Below are 21,863 nucleotides of genomic sequence, written 5' to 3'. Positions count from 1 at the left end.
ACAAAGCACCTCTTCCCTTTGCAAGATAAATAGATCAAGTTGGCCAAAAAACCCAAATATCGGAGAAGAAATACGAGGCTATAAGCAATCATGCATATAAGAGATCAAAAGGAGACTCAAATAACTTTCATGGATAAAAAGATAGATCTGATCATAAACTCAAAGTTCATCCGATCCCAACAAACACACCGCAAAAAGAGTTACATCATATGGATCTCCAAGAGACCATTGTATTGAGAATCAAACGAGAGATAGGAAGCCATCTAGCTACTAACTTCAGACCCGAAGGTCTACAAAGAACTACTCACGCATCATCGGGGAGGCACCAATGGACATGATGCACCCCTCCGTGATGGTGTCTAGATTGGATCTGGTGGTTCTGGACTCTGCGGTGGCTGGAATTGATTTTTGCCGAATCCCCTAGGGTTTATGGAATATTGGGGTATTTATAGAGCAAAGAGTCGGTTCCGGGGGCACCCGAGGTGGGCACAACCCACCCGGGCGCGCCTGGGCCTCCAGGAGCTCCTTTGTGGGTTGTGCTCCCCTCAGAGCACCCCCCCCCTCCCCAGGCGCTTCTCCGGCCCACTGGATGTCTTCTGGTCCAAAAAAATCCACAAAAAGTTTCGTTGCGTTTGGACTCCGTTTGGTATTGATTTCCTGTGATCTGAAAAAACATGCAGAAAACAACAAGTGGCACTTGGCACTATGTCAATAGGTTAGTACCAAAAATTGATATAAAATGACAATAAAATGATTATAAAACATCCAAGAATGATAATATAACAGCATGGAACAATAAAAAATTATAGATACGTTGGAGACGTATCAAATACTTTTATGGATTTGAGAGCACTTGATGTATATCTTGCTATGAATACTCATGGTGACAATGGGGTATCATATTATTTCACTTGATATGTGTTTTGGCACTCAACTCGTGGATTTGTGAGGTGACATTGGGGTAATCTATGCATAGGGGTTGATGCACGTTTTCGTCCTTATTTCTCGGGTAGAAATCTTGGGGCACTCTTGGAGGTTGTTTGCGTTGGATTGAGTATTTTGAATCTGAAATTGTTTGATGCATATCATATAATCAACTCACGGATACTCGCGGTGAAATTGGAGTATCTAGGTGACATTAGAGTTGGTTGATGTGTATCATATGGTGTTATTTTAGTACGGACTCTTAGATGGATCAGTCGGAAAGGATAACTTGGTGTTATTTTACTACGAACTCTTGGATAGATCGATCGCAAAAGAATAACTTTGAGGTGGTTTCGTACCCTACAAACAATGTCATCTTATGCTCTCTGCTAGATAAAAACTTTGGAGTGATTCTTCATCGCACGTTGAGGGATGGTTATATGATCCAATTGTATTAGCATTGTTGAGAGATTGCACTAGCGAAAGTACGAACCCTAGGTCTCATTTTCAAGCATTGTAATACCATTTGTGCTCACTTTTGTTACTTGCTACCTTGCTGTTTTTTATTGTTACTATTACAAAAATCAATATCTACTATCATTACTACACTTGTATCACCATCTCAGACCTATACAAATTACCATTATATTTGGTGTGTTGGAGACACTAGAGACTCTTTGTTATTTGGTTGTGGGGTTATTTGAGAGAGACCATCTTCATCCTACGCCTCCCACAGGTTGATAAACCTTAGGTCATCCACTTGAGGGAAATTTGCTACTGTCCTATAAAACTCTGTGCTTGGAGGCCCAACACGAGTCTACAAGAACAAGTTGTATAGTAGAAATCAGAGGAATGTTTACCCATCACCGAGTACGCCGACAATCGAACATGACACTCTACTACCGGCAAGTCCCCCTTCGAGGTCATCTCCCATTAGACATTCTACCACTACCTCTCCAAGAGCCCAGCTGCATGGACGCGAGCGCAAGAGCAAGCTACCTCAAGAAGGTGCATGAGGATACAAGGCACGCCATCGAGTGCCAAGTACACCGTCTCACGACCAAGATCAACATCAACAGGCAACCCATGGTATTCAACCCCGGAGATCTTGTGTGGATACACCTTCACAAGGATCGCTTCCCCAATGAGCGCATGTCCAAACTACTACCACGAGCTTATGGACCCTTCAAGGTGATAGCACGCTACAACGACAACGCATACAAGATTGACATCCCACGCGACAAGTGCAATGTGAGTGACATCTTCACCGTCATGGACCTATCTCCTTTCCATGCTGATGAGGATTTCGATCCAAAGTCAGATCTTTCCCGGGGGAGAGATGATACGGAGCATCCCAAGGTCATCCCCATGGACCTACATTTGTCTCCCCAAGTTTCAAGTGGACCGACGACACATGTGTTGGAAATATATATGCCCTAGAGGCAATAATAAAATGGTTATTATTATATTTCCTTGTTCATGATAATTGTCTATTGTTCATGCTATGATTGTATTAACCGGAAACCGTAATACATGTGTGAATACATAGACCACAACATGTCCCTAGTGAGCCTCTAGTTGACTAGCTCATTGATCAATAGATGGTTGTGGTTTCCTGACCATGGACATTGGATGTCGTTGATAACGGGATCACATCATTAGGAGAATGATGTGGTGGACAAGACCCAATCCTAAGCACAGCACAAGATCATGTAGTTCATTTGCTAGAACTTTTCTAGTGTCAAGTATCTTTTCCTTAGACCATGAGATTGTGCAACTCCCGGATACCGTAGGAGTGATTTGGGTGTATCAAATGTCACAACGTAACTGGGTGACCATAAAGGTGCACTACATGTATCTCCGAAAGTGTCTGTTGGGTTGGCACCAATCGAGACTGGTATTTGTCACTCCGTATGACGGAGAGGTATCTCTGGTCACACTCGGTAATGCATCATTGTCGGTGTCAAAACCGGCGGATCTCGGGTAGGGGGTCCCACTACTAGGAAAAGGCCTACTAATGGCGCACCTAATTTGGCCATTAATGGCGCATTAGTGGTGCGCCATTAGTGCCACGCCATTAGTATATTTTACTAATGGCGCACCTCAGATGCGCCATTAGTATATACAACAATGCGCCATTAGTATGCCTCCCAGGAGGCCATGTATACCCAGGTGCTTTGGCATACTAATGGCGCACAACAACAAGATGCGCCATTAGTAACTTCGGCATACTAATGGCGCACTGTTTAATGATGCGCCATTAGTATCCTTTGGCATACTAATGGCGCACTGTGATGTGATGCGCCATTAGTATGAATATTAGGTTTTTTTATTTTTTTATTTTCTGTTTTTTGCACAGGTTACAAAATGTATAATTGGACAAAATATAGACAGCACACATCAACAACAGATTCATCGAATACAATAGAAGATTAGTCTCTGAATACAATTCATCATATTAGTCTCCGAATACAATTCATCATATTAGTCTCCGAATTGAAAAGACCGAACAAAGATAGAACATTATATTACAAGTCTCGAGACCACGAGTAGGGAGTTTGTCTTCACATTACAAGTCGATATCGATCATCTAAACTACCATCACATAGAAGAGAGTTGCGGTCATCACGATGAGCATCATCACGATGAAACTCGTCTTCATCCGGTTCCTCCAGCGCTCCCTCCCCTCTCCCGCTAGATAGCGGGCGTATCTAGATTCGGCCTCGGCCCTAGTGGTGTACCCTTTGTAACTGTTACCGCTGAATCGGTGAACCTGTCTCCGACACTCCTCCCAGTCGTCGTAGACTCCGGGAACCTTACCCTTGTACATGACATACGACGGCATCGCTATGCAGTAGCCAAATGAAACGTTAGTACCAATTCACGGACAATACATAAGCAATATATAAGTATGCAACAGAACGATCGGAAGAGAAAAGCAAGACATTAATAGCATCGATTACATCTAAGTTGAACGACTCTCGAAACCAAAGAGACATACTACAAGTTCATTAAAGTTTAATTACAACATGAGCCAATCGATGTTTCAGAACTAGACACAGCATCACTGCTTTCGACTCGACTCAAGGGACCGGAGCGTGGATGAAGCCGCCGTCTATCGTGGGAGTCATGAAATAACGGTCGTCGTCAGCCTGCATTTGTAGCATTGTGTCGATGTCACTGTTGGACGGTTGATTTCTGAGGTAGAACTGCCCCGAGGTACGAAGGACATCTTGATAGATGATTTCCGCAAACTCCGACTGGATGCGAAAGAATTCTTGTCTGATGTCCGCGTCCTGGATTGCCGACACGCTCGCGGCCCAATCTTTGAGTTTACTCGGTAGCAGAAGTTGATGATGGTCCCGTACGATCGCCCGCATGTGATGGATGGCGTAGTAGGCACCCTTCTGACCGCCAGGCGGCTGCTTGACGCAGCAGAACATCGTATTGTGGGAGAACACGTGCTTGCCGTACTTACGAATAGGCCTGGTGAAGGTGCCTCCAGATTTGACGTAGCCGGGGAGAACATCATCAAGAACCTTCTTGACATTTGTGTAGTCTACGTTCGACTGACGGTCCGGGTCGAAATACGTGGCCATGGAATATTTGGGGCTTAGGAGGATGAGCGTGCAATGTGTGTCACTGCAGAAAACACGGAATGTTAAAAGAAAAATGATCGAAATCTAAGAATTCATATGTTACGGGGCGGTTGAGGGGAGGACTTACTCGGGAAAGTAAGGCACGAGGAAGTTATCCTTATCTTGGTTTGCCAGAATGACGCCTTCGAGGTAAGAAGTCGCGACTTGCCGGTCCCCAGCGCCGCCCAAGATCTTGGCACGCATGTAGAAGGGGTCGACTATCATGATATCCGGGGTCTTGTCGCGAATGATCCGCATCTCCATACTCAGCGAAAATAGCCGAACGAAGGTGTAGTGCAGCGGATGAAGGTTCAACATAGCGTGGATGTCATCAAACCGCAGGACGATCGTACCCCCGATGGAGTTATCCACAAAGCCCTTGCCCTCTGGCACCTTGGCCGTGAAAACCGGGTATGCCACATCCTTCTCTCCGAGACGCCGCTTCTCCAAAGAAAGAACACTGTCATGCAGACTCCGCATAGCACCGGTTGCAGCATCGAGCATATTTCTCGGTAGCATCGGCCTACCCGCCACATGCACCCTCCTCGAGATATCCTCAGGTGAAGGTGGCCCGTCCTGAGCCCGGATCGTACTCGGTGCCGGCTGGCCCGCACCCTTGTTAGTCTTTCTTTTGCGTGCCTTCTTCTTCTCCTGTAATGGGACCGAGTTCTGCTCACAGACCGCCTTCTTGAGTGTGTTGGGGCTGATAATATTTCGCACCTCGCCTATCTGAGGCTCGGTGAAGTCGGCAGCTGGAGGCGTCTCCTGAGAGCTAAACGAAAGACGACGCCTGTTGCAACTTGGCTTCTCCGCGGTACTAGCTAGATCGCGCACATCTTTTGTTGGGTTGGGTTCTTGAGAAGGAGGCCCCATGAAGTCGCCACCGTACCCATGATCGGCAAAGTACTGATCGACGTTGGCAAATGTATCGTCATCGTCGTCGTTCTGATCCTGTGCCATATGCATGTTTGGATCCAGTGGCATAGGGATGTTCGGCACCATTGCGGCGGTCTTGCCATGGGGCCGACTTGGCGCCAGTACGACTGGCGGTGTTGTCTTTGGGGTGGTGTCCCCCGCCCCCAAACGAATCTGGCTCTTCGGCCAAAGCAGGGGCCAGCTCAGGCAGGCGCTGAGGGTCATCACGTCATCATCGTCGGCCCCGACGGGTCGAATCGGAGGTAACAACTCGTCGCAGCCTGGCAGCACCCGAACCAGTTGAACCCTAAACAAGTTGGGTGGCATCTGGGTACCGTGGAACAAGGGGTTGCCCGGTTGAACGATTTTGCCCTTGGCGACATCGACCAACTCATTGTTCACGAAGTGCAGGAGAGTGCACGGAACGTCGGCGGCGCCCTGCGAAAACATGTAGGGCGTCAGGGATGCCCAGTCAAAGGCAAGGAGATGAATTCCTCGGCCGAGAGAGGCTTAATTAGTTACCGTGATGATGGCGTCGAGCTCGGCTAATGTCGAGGCACCGCCAACGGCGGGCGTGCAGTTGACGGAGGGGCCGCTTGCTGCAGAGGTGCCGGCCGGTGTACACCCGGGTGCATTAAGCTCCCGTGCCGGCGTCGGAGACACCAATGGCCCCGCCATCGCGTTCTGCGAGTTGCTGGCCGTGAAGCTAGGAATCGGGGGCGGCCCCTGTTGGCCGCCCGCAATCCACGCACTAATCCCCTGGATCAAGGTAGGCACAATGGCGGTGATCGTCCTTCCAAGTTGTTGTTCCACTTGCTCTTGGACAATCTCCGGAATCCGCGCCACCTGTGCCCTGAGTTCTTGAACCTCGCGCGCCTAGCTTTCTGAGCTGGTCTTTTTCTCCTTTCGCCCACCAATGTTATAGTATGACGACCATTTTGTCGACAAGCCTTTGCTGGCCACACGACCAGCTGACGTCGGCTTACTGAGCTTATCCTTGTTCTTCATTACATTCAACGCCCTATTTAGAGTGGTGTCCCAAGGGTTGCTCTTAGTCGACCCCGCGCTACTGCTTTCAGTCGCCTGCGGAAGGAATGTGAACCATTTAGAAATTTGGCTTCATTAATTAGAATGCAACCATATGGAGCTAATTACACAGGGGTGTATTCCTTACCAGAACAAGCTCAAGCGCCCTGGTCTTCGGATCCGTGGTAAGCTCCTTTGTTTTCGGGTCCTTCTTGTACCGGGCCCTGACAAAGTTCCTGGTCTGCTTGTCACCGTATTTATCGAAGAGGGGCGGTAGGCCTTGCTCGGCACGGTCCGCCTCCTCCTTGTCCCATATAGGCTCCGCCACTCTGTAACCGCCGGGACCGAGTGTGTGTTCCCCTAAGTTCAGCTCCCGCATTTCTTTCCCCCACTTACTTGATTCGGAGTTTGCGGTGCTCGAGCAATTGATCTTGAAGTCGTTGTAGTCATCTTCGGTGATCGAAGGATTTTTCTCCTTGATCTTCTCATAACTCTCACCTTTCTAGATCATTCTCTTCACATTGCTTTTCCAAGTAGACAGGGCCTTGCTCATCTTCGTGAGGGCAGCATTGTTCACTTTACTCCCTTTGAGGCTTTTGTTTTCAAATTCAGCGGGGAACTTGTATCGTTCGTGCAGCTTCGTGAAGAGGAGGTTGCGTAGATTCCCTCGGTCAGGATGCCTCAGGTTCTCGGTGTTGATCGAGACGGTGCTCCGGAGAATGCACCCGAGCTGAAGCGAGTACCCCTTGACTATTCGTTCAGGCGCCGTTGGATTCCCGTCGGAGTCCACTTCAGTAACTTCCTCCTTGAGGGTGTGGAGCACGGTCGGGCGCCGGTCCTTCTGTTGCCTCTTCGGTTGGCTGCCATCTGTGCGTGCGCCGCCATCATCAGTGGTGGCATCCTCGGCGGCACCATCAGTGGTAGCATCAGTGGGGTCATCCTCGGCGGTACCATCAGTAGTCTCAGGATCGGTGGGGAAGGCGGCGTCCTCATACAAGTGAGGTTGTTCCTCCATCTCCTGGGACAGCTCCCAGAATGCCTTGACGCCCGAACCCCCGTCCTCATCGTTGTTGGCCATGTTTCTCTCTAAATAGGAACAAAGTTTGGTCAAAAAGTTGGTTATTGTCAAGGAACAAGATCATGGTCTCATCATTTAGGGTTTGTCGACACCGAGGCATCCTAAAAGCTAAGCTTTTATCATTGAGGGTTTTTCGACGCCGAGGCACCCTAAAAGCCTAAGCTTTCATCATTTCAGTTTTTATCGACACCGAGGCACCCTAAAAGCCATGCATTAGTCACAAGTACGCCGGGGCACTTGATCCTACTTAATTAACTACTAAGATAACCCGGCCCATGCATTAGTCACAAGTACCCCATATGTCCTATTTTTAGCAAAGTCATTCTAAAATTCACGGAAAATTGCAGCATGACCTTTGCTGAAAATAGGACATATGGAGTACCCGAATTTGCCGGAACGGAAGTTAATCGACATTCCAGCAAACTCAAGGGCCTCTCGGGTGGACAAGGCAAAAAAGGCCTCCATCACAACATCAAACTAAGCATGGCAGCAAGACGCTGATGCATCTTCTGTGTCGCCAACTTTCAAAACAGAACCGGAATTCTGTTGATAAATGGAAGCATTTTTATAGTCCCTCGAAACAAAATAATCACAATACAGAAGCACCTAGGTAAGAAGCTGGAAAATAATCACATATCACAGTGCCTATCTGTAGTCAGTCCTACTGACAGCATTTGCAATCCTATCTGTATATCCAAATATCAATCCCCAATTCCAAGAAAACTAAAACCCCATATCACAGCAGCCACCCAACTGAAGCTCCAATAGTACAAAAGCATGATGAACAAATAAAATCAGTTCAGAGGCAGGTTTGCAAAGATCCCCAAATCACCCATTACGCCATTAGAACAACTATTGTGTCGATAGGCATAACTTAGGAAACAACCTACACCATTTCCTAAGGATATGACTAAAATGGCAATATTCTGTTTCACACCATTTCCTAAGGATATGAGTTCAATTCCCATGTATGGCATTGTGTGCCTGTCCAGTATGCTAATGTTACTAATTTTACCTTGCATGTGTGGTGCTGTTTTCCACTCTAGTTCTCTTTCCAGATATGAACATGTGCCACTAGCCATGTGGTAGATAGGCGCCTTTAGGATATGTTGATTACTATTGTTCATATCATGATATAAACTAATGTAGATTCTAGAAGCTGTGCGCAACCAATTCTGCTATACAACTACAGTACCATTCAAAATAGGCATGCACCCCATGGCAATGAAACTCTAAACCGTTATTACTTGAGAAACTAACAGGTCAAACTGTACATTCTTAATTTCTATTTATAGGTTGTTTACTTCTTTAGTAGCATTCAGTAGAAGCATGACTGACATGTGACAACTCTCGATAGCTTGTGAAAAGGTGCATCGTCAACTCATCTATATAATATATCTGAAGAACTCACACGTATAATTAACCCTACTAGACATAGTAAATCTATCTGAATCTTCAGCCCAATTTAAGCAAAGCAGAACACATTGACATGATCCAAATCATCACTTTGAGAAATAACAGCGAATTGACAACTAGGCAGTAGCCTAGTGCCAAGGTTCACAGTGGTGCACCCTGCGTCCAGAGTCCGAATCCCGTCTGGAACGAATTTCTGATGCCTCACTCGGGTGGGCTTCTTCTATAAAAATATGTCCAGGGTGCTAGTGCCCATGGATCTCTTTTTTTTTGGAAATAACAGCCATCAAGAAACTCATTACTGTATGGTAATGCTATCCCTAGATAATTCACATTTGCTGTATGAACAAGACCACAAAAGATCCATTCAGTTCTGCCTTGCATGCATGCACAGCACAGCACATCCATACAATACATTCATGTGCGCGCGAGGGGGAGAGGGGGAGAGGAGGAGGGGGAGCTCACTGGGGCCGTAGGGATAGGGCAGTGGGGCGCGGGGAGGATGTCGGGGACGACGACGACGCAGGGGAGGAGGCGACGAGGTCCGCGTGGTGGTGGTGCTCCGGCGACGGTGGTGTGGACGGGGCGGCGTCCGGGCTGCCGGCGACGAGGGCGGCGGGGCGATGGCGTCCAACGAGGTGGGGCGACGGGGAGAGCGGCGCCGACGTCGGGGCCTCAGGCGGCGGTGGTTGGAGACGTCGCGTCGGGGTCGAGGCGGCGTCGGGGCGGCGTCGAGGCGGCGGGGCAGCGGCGTTGGGAGAGGAGAGGGGAAGGGGATCGAGGGCGAGGGCGAGGGAGAGAGAGGGGATAGGTTTGGGCCGGGGTGGAAATATGGATGGGGGCGGCACAATACTAATGGCGCACCACCCCTCGGGGTGCGGGGGGTCGACGGCGGCGGTTGAGTAGGGGAGGGGTGCGGGGGGTCGGCGGCGGCGGTTGAGTAGGGGAATCGAGGGTGCGGGGGGTCGGCGGCGGCGGCCGGTGGACCGGGGGGTGCTCGGCGGCGAGGGGGACCGGATCTGGCGAGGTGGGATAGAGATCGAGATGGAGGGGGATCAAGATCGAGTGTCCATGAAATTTAAAAATATTCATGATAGTCCAAAAAGTGCCCATGAAATACAATCGAGAAATGAAGGCTACGATTTAAATACAATCGATCTTAGCTAGCTATCTGTTCACAATCTTCTTGCCCTTCTTTTTCGCAAATGGAGTTCTTCTGTGGAACGGACGTCCTTTAGGTAGGGTGGTCCTGCTTCTTCTTGTGGTGTATGCTGCTACTTCATCATCGTCGTCATGTTCGATCCTCGGGTCGCCGTACTTGTCGAAGTCTTGCTCATTGGCTACTCCATCCATTCCGATGATATTCCTTTTGCCTCTCCTCACGACAACACGACTGGGCTTTGACGGGTCGGTAATGAAGAAGCATTGGTCCACTTGGGAAGCCAGTACCCATGGCTCATTTTTCGCGGTGACGTTTGCGCCCGCGGTCTTGGATTTGGCTTCAGGTATAACCATGGTGGTAAAATACCGGTCTTCTTTTAGGACGCTCTTGGCCCATCTGACACGGAACATCGGGACCTTCTCTCCAGCGTAGCTCAGCTCCCAAATCTCCTTGATCCTTCCATAGTATCTGTCCTTGTCGTTACCGGTGTAGGATTCCATCGTTACCCCGGAGTTCTGATAACCATCGCTCTTCATGTCCTTGGCCTCGGTGTAGAATGTGTAGCCTTTGATATCGTATGCCTCATAGGTCATCAGGTTGTGCTCGGCGCCCTGTGACAAGGCGAATATGAGTTGTTCTTCCGCGGAAGAATCCTCATGTAAAGGGTACGACAGAAGCTTCTGCTTGAACCAACGCGTGAAACATGAGTTGTGCTCTTTGAGTATATCTCCGTCCGTCCTCTGTTGGCCTCGGTCATTGTATGTCTTCTTAATAAAGGTTTTGTGCTCTACCACCCAAGGATCGACCACGTCTATGTGTTGTAGCGCGACTAGGTTTGCTCTTTCAAAGTCGGCGAGTCGACCCTCCAAGTCGACATGTATTTCGCGGCGACCCTCACGGTGACCCCATCCAGCGAGCCTGCCGAGGTGCCTGTTGACGGGCAGACCAACGGGGTTCTCGATGCCTAAATAATTCGTGCAGTAGGAGATGCACTCTTCGGTCAGAAAGCCCCTGGCTATGCTTCCCTCTGGACATGACATGTTGCGAACGTATCCTTTGATGACACCATTCATCCTTTCGAATGACATCATGCTGTGCAGGAACGTCGGCCTGAGTTGGATGATATCGTCCATGATATGGACCAGCAGATGCACCATAACGTCGAAGAATGCGGTCGGGAAGTACATCTCAAGCTCGCATAGTATCACCACGATCTCTTCCGGTAGCCTTCTGAGTTGCCTCACGCCAACAGACTTCCGAGAGATGATGTCGAAAAATTTGCATAGTCCAAATAGGGTTTCACGGACGTGCGCGTCCATGATCCCACGGATTGCAACTGGAAGTATCTGCGTCATCAGCACGTGACAGTTGTGAGACTTCATCCCACTGAACTTCAGCTTCGCTGGGTCTACGTATCTGCTTATCTTCCCCGCGTAACCGTAAGGAAGTTTTACTCCTACGAGGTAGGTGAAAAACTGCTCGATCTCCTCCTGACTTAGAGTGAAGCACGCGGGAGGGTAGTCATTTCTGATCTTCTTGGCCTTTTTGCCTTTGCGACGACTTTCCGTGTCCTGCTTCGCCTCATCATCATCATCATCATCATCATCATCATATATAGCGTGAAGCTCCTGCCTGATGCCCATTGATTTCAAGTCTGCCCTTGCTTTCGGCCCATCTTTGGTCCTCTCTAGCATGTTGAGCAGGGTACCAAGCAGACTCTCGCACACGTTCTTCGTGATATGCATGACATCAAGGCTGTGAGGCACACGGTGGATCTTCCAGTACGGCAAGTCCCAGAAAACAGACCTCGTTTTCCATACCTTCAGCAGCGGCTCTGGCACCTTTTGCTTCTTTCCCGGCTCTGGCGCCTTTTGCTTCTTTCCCGGCAGTGGGCAGTCTTTCCAATTTTTCAACAGCTCGTCTATTTCCTCGCCGCTCCTCGTACGCGAGCGTCCTCGGGGTTCGGTTTCACCATCGAACAGATCCTTGCGTTTTCTCCACGGGTCATCGTCGCGAAGCCACCTTCGATGTCCCATGAACACGGTTTTCGAAGACCCGGGATCTCTATCTAGCTGGCGATACGTTGTGTCATCCATGCACCTGACGCATCCAGAAAATCCGTGGACCACCTGCCCCGCGACATATCCATAACCGAGATAGTCGTGCACCGTCGTGAGCAGCGCGGCTCTCATAGGGAAATATTCTTTCTCTCCGGCGTCCCACGTATTGGCTGGCGTTTTCCACAGCGTGTCAAGCTCCTCTTTCAGCAGCCCCAGATACAGATTGATGTCATTCCCTGGTTGTTTCGGTCCTTCAATTAGCATACTCATGTGAATGTACTTCCTCTTCATGCACAACCAGGGGGGAAGGTTGTACATCCACACAAACACAGGCCAGGTGCTATGTGTGCTTCTTTGGCTGCCAAACGGATTCACTCCATCGGTGCTCGCGCCCAGCACGATGTTCCTTGGATCGTTCCCAAATTCTGGGTCTTCGAAGTTCAACGCTTGCCACTGGCTCACATCCTTAGGGTGACTCAGCATCTTGTCTTTTTTATCTATCTCCGGATCATTTGCGTCATCTTCTCGCTTCTTCTCCTCCCTATCCGCGTGCCAACGCAGGAGCTTTGCTACCTTAGGGTCCGCGAAATACCGCTGCAGACGGGGAGTGATCGGAAAGTACCACACCACTTTTTGAGGAGCTTTCTTCCTCTTCTTGTATCGAGTGACGCCGCACACCGGACATATGGTAGACTCCGCGTGCTCGTCCCGATAAATGATGCAATTGTTCATGCACACATGGTATTTCACGTGCGGTAAATCCAGAGGACACACGATTTTCTTCGCCTCCTCCAAACTGGTCGGGCACTTGTTCCCCTTGGGAAGACGTTCGTGCCAGAATGACATGTTCTCGTCGAAGCATGCGTCGGTCATTTTGTGTTTTACCTTCATCTCCAGAGCCATGAGCGTTACTTTCAGGCGGGTATCCTCGGGCCTGCATCCTTCATACAATGGAGTAACCGCGTCTAACTCAAGTTGATCCATCTTGGCTTTCTCTCGGGCGGCAGCTCTTGCGTTATCCGTCTGCTTGAGAAGCAGCTCTTGAATATGAGGGTCCTGCACCCAGCCCATCGATGGTCCAGCGTCGTCTGCTCCGCCGGCATCATCATCTTCATGATCATGCCCGTCGTCTGCTCCGGCATCTTCCTCATCATCATGTCCTGCATCTTCTACATGATGACTGTGTACAGCATCACCGTCGTGATCATCTCCTGGGGATTCTTCGTCTTCTCGCCCGCCCGAGCCGCGGTGGTTGTCTTGCTGCCCTTCCTCATTTCTTGCCCGGCCCCCATGGACGACTTCGTAGTCATCTTCATCACCTTGCCACCGATAGCCATCCATGAAACCACGCAAGAGCAGGTGGTCCCTCACCTGCCGGATTCCGGGTCCGGAATAAGGCTCTTCAGCTTGCATCTTCGACACGAACATCTTATCTCCGTCTCGTTCTTTTGAAGCATCTCGGCCTTCGCGGACCTCAAAAACCTATTCACGATGCCTTCGGTCATCGTGCGGACCATGGTCGCCTGCGGGGTAGAGCAAAACGATATTTTAGAACCAAGAAAAAATTTGGCATGACTTTCCCTAAAAATAGGACCAAAAAGAATGCTTAATGCCAAAATTCTTGCCGAAACGGAAATGAATCAACATTCCGGCAAAATATTGGCAACTATCGCATTTCAAATACCGGTACACCTCCAAACACAAACACATATACAACACCACAAACATATGCAACACCACGAACATACATAGATCTAGCTAGGCCATAAAAAGTGCATGTGCACATTGTTGTAGGGAGAACAACATAAATATAGCTTCCCCCCTTACTTACCTATCAAAACAAGGTAATTTAACCACTTAAATTGAATGAATCTATGGTGGAAATGAGGTGAAAAAGAGGAGGCACCCGAGACAACGAGGAGGTGGAGAGAATGATGTGGGGAGAAAGTGAGTGTGGGTAGGAGAGGCTGTCCAAAATATCTTGTTGCTGCCCACTTACTAATGGCGCACCAACTCTAAATGCGCCATTAGTAATCCAGGTTACTAATGGCGCACCTTCTGGTGGTGCGCCATTAGTAGTTTTTCAAAAAAAAACATACTAATGGCACACTGTTCCACAGTGCGCCATTACTAGTTTAAACTACTAATGGCGCACGGTCGAACAGTGCGCCATTACTAGTTTTGCAAAAAAAGGAATAAAAAATATAATAAAAAAACAACATTAGTGGCGCACTTTCCGACAGGTGCGCCATTACTAGTTACAACTAGTAATGGCGCACTGTGTCTGGATGCGCCATTAGTATGTTTGGACAGGCGCACTAGTTCAAAAAAAAATTTGATACTAATGGCGCACCCTGGGCCAGGTGCGCCATTAGTAGTTTGAGCTCTAATGGCGTATCAGAAGGTGGTGCGCCATTAGTATATACTAATGGCGCACCGCTTGTCTGGTGCGCCATTAGTGTCAATCCCATCTATAGCCCTTTTTCTAGTAGTGTCCCGAACTGTGCGTCTAGGCCGGATGGTAACAAGAGGCAGGTGACACGATATTTTACCCAGGTTCGGGCCCTCTTGATGGAGGTAAAACCCTATGTCCTGCTTGATTAATATTGATGATATGGGTAGTACAAGAGTAGATCTACCACGAGATCAGAGAGGCTAAACCCTAGAAGCTAGCCTATGGTATGATTGTATGTTATGGTTGTTGTCCTATGGACTAAACCCTTCAGTTTATATAGACACCGGAGAGGGTTAGGGTTACACAAGGTCGGTTACAAAGGAGGAGATATCCATATACGTATTGCCTAGCTTGCCTTCCGCGCCAAGTAGAGTCCCATCCGGACACGAGACGAAGTCTTCAATCTTGTATCTTCATAGTCTAACAGTCCGGCCAATGGAGATAGTCCGGCTGTCCGGAGACCCCCTTATCCAGGACTCCCTCAGTAGCCCCTGAACCAGGCTTCAATGACGATGAGTCCGGCGCGCAGTATTGTCTTCAGCATTGCAAGGCGGGTTCCTTCTCCGAATACATCACAGAAGAATTTGAATACGAGGATAGTGTCTGACCCTGCAAAATAAGTTCCACATACCGCCGTAGAGAGAATAATATTTTCGCAAATCCAATTTGCTGACTCGTTTTGGCAGCATGACGTTGTGTCATGGCTCGGCGATTATTCGAACCGTTTTTCTTCAACCAGCTCCACACATAACGCGAGGCGGTTTCTTGACACGTCTTGCCGAAGCGGAGATCGTGTTCCCCCAATTACGGGATTCTCATTAATGCGGTCGTGGGTAACCCAACCGTGTCTAGGACTCCTAGATTATAGGAAGTCCTAAACGGCTACGGAGAGGATGCTTGATATTCACCCTCTTTATAAAGGGACAAGGTTTTCGCTTTTTCCCTCTCGTGCTCAATCGAACCCTTCCCCCGCCTCGAGTTCTAACACCCAAAGCCCAGCTTAGGTGCTCCGGATCTTCAATCATGTCCAGATCTAGCCTTCAAGGCCGATGGATGCCCTCCTCCGTTACGGAAGAGGACATTAAGAAGTTGAGGGAGGCCAGCTACCTGACCGCCGAGGTTTCGCATTGGCTGCCTACTCGAGGGCAGATCATCCCTACTCTTGAACCCAACGAGAACATCGTGTTCGTCTCCCACTTCCTCCGAGGTCTAGGCCTCACTCTGGATCCCTTCGTCAGGGGTTTGATGTTCTATTACGGGCTAGATTTCCATGATCTAGCTCTGGACTCCTTTCTCCACATCTCGACATTTATTGTCGTGTGCGAGGCCTTCCTCCGCATTACCCCTCACTTCGGCTTGTGGCTCAAGACCTTTGAAGTGAAGCCGAAGATGATCGAGGGGCAACATGCAGCGTGCGGAGGTGCATCAATAGGCAAGATGGCAGGAGCTCCATGGCCGAAAGGTTCCTTCCCAGAGGTGCCCGAATTATGGCAGCGGGAGTGGTTTTACGTCACAGCTCCCAGAAGTGCCAAGTGGGCGGCTGCCCCCGCTTTCCGCTCGGGCCCCCCACCACAACTGATGTCATGGATTAGCAGAGGTCTGAGTTGGGGTCCAGCCAAGGACGTGCCTATACTACAAAGCCGCATCCGAGATCTCTTCGAGGGAGATTTTAATTTGGTTGCGGTAATACAAGTTATGCTGGTTCGTCAAGTCCAGCCTTGCAAACGCCGGCCCCTTCGCTTGTGGGAGTTTAACCCAGAGGGACCACGTGCCATTCAAAGTTTCCTCGGCCTGACACACGAGGAGATGTACAAGTCATTCTTCGGACCTCAAGTAGAGTGTCCGGATATTACCGAGGACGTGGGCCTGAGCAGTAACCGCGCCGCCGAACAAGTAAGAAATCCTCTGGCCGAACACACTGTCTTTTATTCGTCACGAAGTTATCTCTGAGAGTTTGCTTTTTGACCAAGACTGACTAACAAAGGTGAAGATGATTCGGTGTTTGGCCCCCCTACCCGAGGGTTTGGAAAATCCGGTATTGGAAAAGATGCTCGAGGTCGCACCGTGCCCGGAGCCCTTGAAGGAAGATACCGGGGGGATAATATGGGCGGACGCGGGCCTCCATCACTGCCCGTTCCAACCGAGGGAATGAGCGTCTCCATGAAGGAGGACAACTAGGGGAGGAAAAGGACTGCTTCCGAGGATCCGGAAGACGAAGCCTCCAAACGGGAGAAGAAGTCTCCCATAGAGGGTCCTACCTCGGGGGGTGCTTTTGCCGCTCAAAGTCCGTGGGGGGATAAGCCCTCCAACGAGTCGTAAGTGATCCAAAATACTTTAAAGTAAAGGTATGCTATCTTTTTTCTGAGAAAATAACCACCGCATATATCTTGCAGTTCGGGCCTTAGCCCCTCTCAGCTGAGCTCGTCCTCGGGGGATCTTCTTCCAAAGATGATGGAGAGCGAAACGCCTCCCCCAGACTCCTCCGCTCAAGAAGTGGGTGACCCCGAAGTGTCATCACAGAGGGCCTCTCCGGATCCAGTGAGGCCAGAAGATAATCCCATAGACCCCCGAAGTCCCCAGCGTCCGGCTCCCGAAGAGAGCAGACAAAAGAGTCCGGCACCGTCTGTTGTGCGGTCGGACGTTCTGAGGGAGTTGGTGGGGCGAGTGGCCATCTCAGAAGAACACCATATGCTGATGAGTACGGTGATGGAGAGAATCTCGTTTGCCGAAAGCGGATTACATGAAGCTTTTATGAGTCTACTAACAGGCTTTGAGGTACGTGAGATAATATGTGATAGTACTGCACATGTTAGGTGTGCCCTGTGTAGATAGTAGCCCCTGAGACTCTGGTTGTCGTCGAGAACGGCGGCAAACAGAGGATCATAATCCCAGGCAATAACCAGACTGCCCCTATGTGCAGGTGGTGGAAGCTCCGGTGTCTAGCCGGACTAGTGAGTTTGCCAAATTAAAACGGCAACTAGATGCGGCAGACGCCGACATCGAGCTTGTTAACAAGAGGCTTGACGAGGCACAGGGTAAGTGTTATTATCTGGTGAACGCCACAGAGTAAGAGCAGCATGATGCCAGTATCTTTAATATGTTGTGACTGCAAATGGAGCTGCCACCATGGAAACCTTGCGGGCAGAACTTGCCCGAGCCAAGGAACAAGTGAGGATTAGTAATGCGGCTGCTTTGAAGGCGGCCGAAGAGTTGAAAGCCGAGAAGGCCGCACATTGCGAGAGCCAAGAGAAGATGGCCAAGATGGCCGTAGAATTAAAAGACACTACCGACCATTGTCGGGTCCTTGAAAAAGAAAACCGAGCGAAGGCAACGGACCTTGAGAAGGCCACGGCGGCGGACAAAGACACCCGTTCTGCTATGACAGCGAAGAAGGAGGAGCTGCGAGAAGCCGGGGATATTGCGGCTGGGAAACCCTTCATGTTACGGAGGAAGTTCGCTGATCCATGGTATGCCCCTCTGGATCAGCTGTGGAGTTCGGCAGATGCGTATATGGATTTGGCGGCGAGCGCTGCCGATGCGGCCAAGTACTTCCAAGGTCAGATAGATCGTGAAGTGGACAAGCTGTTCTGGTCGCAATTCCACGTTCCAGAGCGTCCGCTTTCATTGACTGACCAGCTAGCCGAATGGGCCGAACTGAATAGGTTGTCCGGACTCGCCATGAGGTCCGTTGTGGATCAGCTATGGCCGGAAAAGCCAAAGCCGAACAGCTATTTTAGCTTAGTGTAGCAGTTCCTTGGTGCGGTGCCGCGCATTAATGCGATGAAGAGGTCGGCGTGCATAGAAGGCTCGCGGGTGGCCCTTGCCCGTGTTAAAGCATACTGGGTGGAGATGGACGCTACCACTGTTGCGGCGCGGGTTCGGCCATAGGTCGAGTGGCTGCCGAGCATTATTTTGAGGCGGTTCTCGAGGGTGCTCGTTTGATAGAGGCCCAGTGCTCGAAAATATTATGTTTGAGTGATATGTATTCTCATTGTAAACACAATGCTTTTATGAAGTTTTTATAAGGCTATGTTTATACTTTTGCCTGAAAGTAGTATGATGCCTCCTGTGCGGCCATTTATGTATACATGTGTATAACTTGAAAGATTGTAGCCGTTGGCTTCAACCCCCATGCATATAATGTGGAGGTGCTCGCAAAAAACGCGTGTTCACACTTAACCCAACGTCTTGGTCCTATTAAGGAGGTGATAGCGTAGCGAACGAGGCAACTGGACTATAATGCTTTAACACTTTCACTTAGCCATAGGAGTTTGACAGTGGGGCTACTAGATAGCCCCTGGTGGCTCCATACTCTCCCGATCGCGGGGTGCGTACATGCCTGGCCGGAAAACGGCCCTTCGTTAAGGCGGAGGAATTCTAACATTCCGATAGGTCATCGAGTGGTTGACCAGTCTCACGCTATATCATGACAGTCAGTTTTTGGCTTTCTCTACTGAGGTGCTCGTCTGGATGAACAAGGGCACAATCGCAGTAGTTCTCCTGGTGCTACCTTAGCCGGTAAAGCGGAACATAAGGCACCAAAACACAGGAGCCGGGCAAACCCAACATTTGACCAAAGACAATGATTCGGAGCTGATGCATATAAGACCAAACTCGCGACGCCGAACACTGAAGGAAATATGCCCTAGAGGCAATAATAAAGTTGTTATTTATTTCCTTATAATCATGATAAATGTTTATTATTCATGCTAGACTTGTATTAACCAGAAACATAATACATGTGTGAATACATAGACAAACAAAGTGTCACTAGTATGCCTCTACTGGACTAGCTCGTTAATCAAAGATGGTTATGTTTCCTAACCATGAACAGTGAGTTGTTATTTGATTAACGGGGTCACATCATTAGTTGAATGATCTGATTGACATGACCCATTCCATTAGCTTAGCACCCGATCGTTTAGTATGTTGCTATTGCTTTCTTCATGACTTATACATGTTCCTATGACTATGAGATTATGCAACTCCCGTTTGCCGGAGGAACACTTTGGGTGCTACCAAACGTCACAACTTAACTGGGTGATTATAAAGGAGCATTACAGGTGTCTCCAAAGGTAGATGTTGGGTTGGCGTATTTCGAGATTAGGATTTGTCACTCTGATTGTCGGAGAGGTATCTCTGGGCCCTCTCGGTAATGCACATCACTTAAGCCTTGCAAGCATTGCAACTAAATGAGTTAGTTGCGGGATGATGTATTACAGAACGAGTAAAGAGACTTGCCGGTAACGAGATTGAACTAGGTATTGGATACCGACGATCAAATCTCGGGCAAGTAACATACCGATGACAAAGGGAACAGCGTATGTTGTTATGCAGTCTGACCGATAAAGATCTTCGTAGAATATGTAGGAGCCAATATGGGCATCCAGGTCCCGCTATTGGTTATAGACCAGAGACGTGTCTCGGTCATGTCTACATTGTTCTCGAACCCGTAGGGTCCGCACGCTTAAGGTTACGATGACAGTTATATTATGAGTTTACATGTTTTGATGTACCGAAGGAGTTCGGAGTCCCGGATGAGATTGGGGACATGACGAGGAGTCTCGAAATGGTCGAGACGTAAAGATTCATATATTGGATGATATGGTTAGGCCAAGGGGTCAAGTCCATGAGGCTTTAGGTCGGTGCAAAAGGAGTTTTGCGGAGGCCAGGGGGCCAAACGCCGGAGACCCTGGCGTCTGGCCCTGGGCCAGACGCCGAGGCCCATGGCGTCTGGGCCAGATGCCGAGGCCCATGGCGTCTGGGCCAGACGCCAAGGATTGTGGCATTTGGTCCTGGAGTCCGAGTGGGACTCTTGCCTTTCGGGCAAAACCGACTTTGAGGAGGCTTTTGCTCCAAGTTTCGACCCCGGGGCTCAACATATAAATAGAGGGGCAGGGCTAGCACAAAAGGCACAACAAGTTGATCCACGTGATCTATTCCTTAGCCGTGTGCGGTGCCCCCAGCCACCATAATCCTCGATAATACTGTAGCGGAGTTTAGGCGAAGCCCTGCTGCTGTAGTACATCAAGATCGTCACCACGCCGTCGTGCTGACGGAACTCTTCCCCGACACTTTGCTAGATCGGAGTCCGGGGATCGTCATCAAGCTGAACGTGTGCTCGAACTCGGAGGTGCCGTAGTTTCGGTGCTTGATCGGTTGGATTGTGAAGACGTACAACTACTTCCTCTACGTTGTGTCAACGCTTCCGCAGTCGGTCTGCATGGGTACGTAGACAACACTCTCCCCTCTTGTTGCTATGCATCACATGATCTTGCGTGTGCGTAGGAAATTTTTTGAAATTACTACGAAACCCAACAGTGGTATCAGAGCCTAGGTTATTTATGTTGATGTTATATGCACGAGTAGAACACAAGTGAATTGTGGGCGATATAAGTCATACTGCCTACCAGCATGTCATACTTTGGTTCGGCGGCATTGTTGGACGAGACGACCCGGACCAACATTACGCGTACGCTTACGCGAGACCGGTTCCCCCGACGTGCTTTGCACATAGGTGGCTTGCGGGCGACAGTCTCTCCAACTTTAGTTGAACCAAGTGTGGCTACGCCCGGTCCTTGCGAAGGTTAAAACGGAGTCTATTTGACAAACTATCGTTGTGGTTTTGATGCGTAGGTGAGATTGGTTCTTGCTTAAGCCCGTAGCAGCCACGTAAAACTTGCAACAACAAAGTAGAGGACGTCTAACTTGTTTTTGCAGGGCATATTGTGATGTGATATGGTCAAGGCATGATGCTGAATTTTATTGTATGAGATGATCATGTTTTTTAACCGAGTTATCGGCAACTGGCAGGAGCCTTATGGTTGTCATTTTATCGTATGCAATGCAATCGCGATGTAATGCTTTACTTTTATCACTAAGCGGTAGCGATAGTCGTAGAAGCACAAACTTGGCGAGACGACAACGATGCTACGATGGAGATCAAGGTGTCACGCCGGTGATGATGGTGATCACGACGGTGCTTCGGAGATGGAGATCACAAGCACAAGATGATGATGGCCATATCATATCACTTATATTGATTGCATGTGATGTTTATCCTTTTATGCATCTTATCTTGCTTTGATTGACGGTAGCATTATAAGATGATCTCTCACTAAATTATCAAGAAGTGTTCTCCCTGAGTATGCACCGTTGCGAAAGTTCTTCGTGCTGAGACACCACGTGATGA

This window comes from Triticum urartu, chromosome 5 (assembly GCF_003073215.2).
Source record: "Triticum urartu cultivar G1812 chromosome 5, Tu2.1, whole genome shotgun sequence".
Classification (NCBI taxonomy): domain Eukaryota; kingdom Viridiplantae; phylum Streptophyta; class Magnoliopsida; order Poales; family Poaceae; genus Triticum; species Triticum urartu.
Note: the sequence above shows the minus strand (reverse complement) of the source record.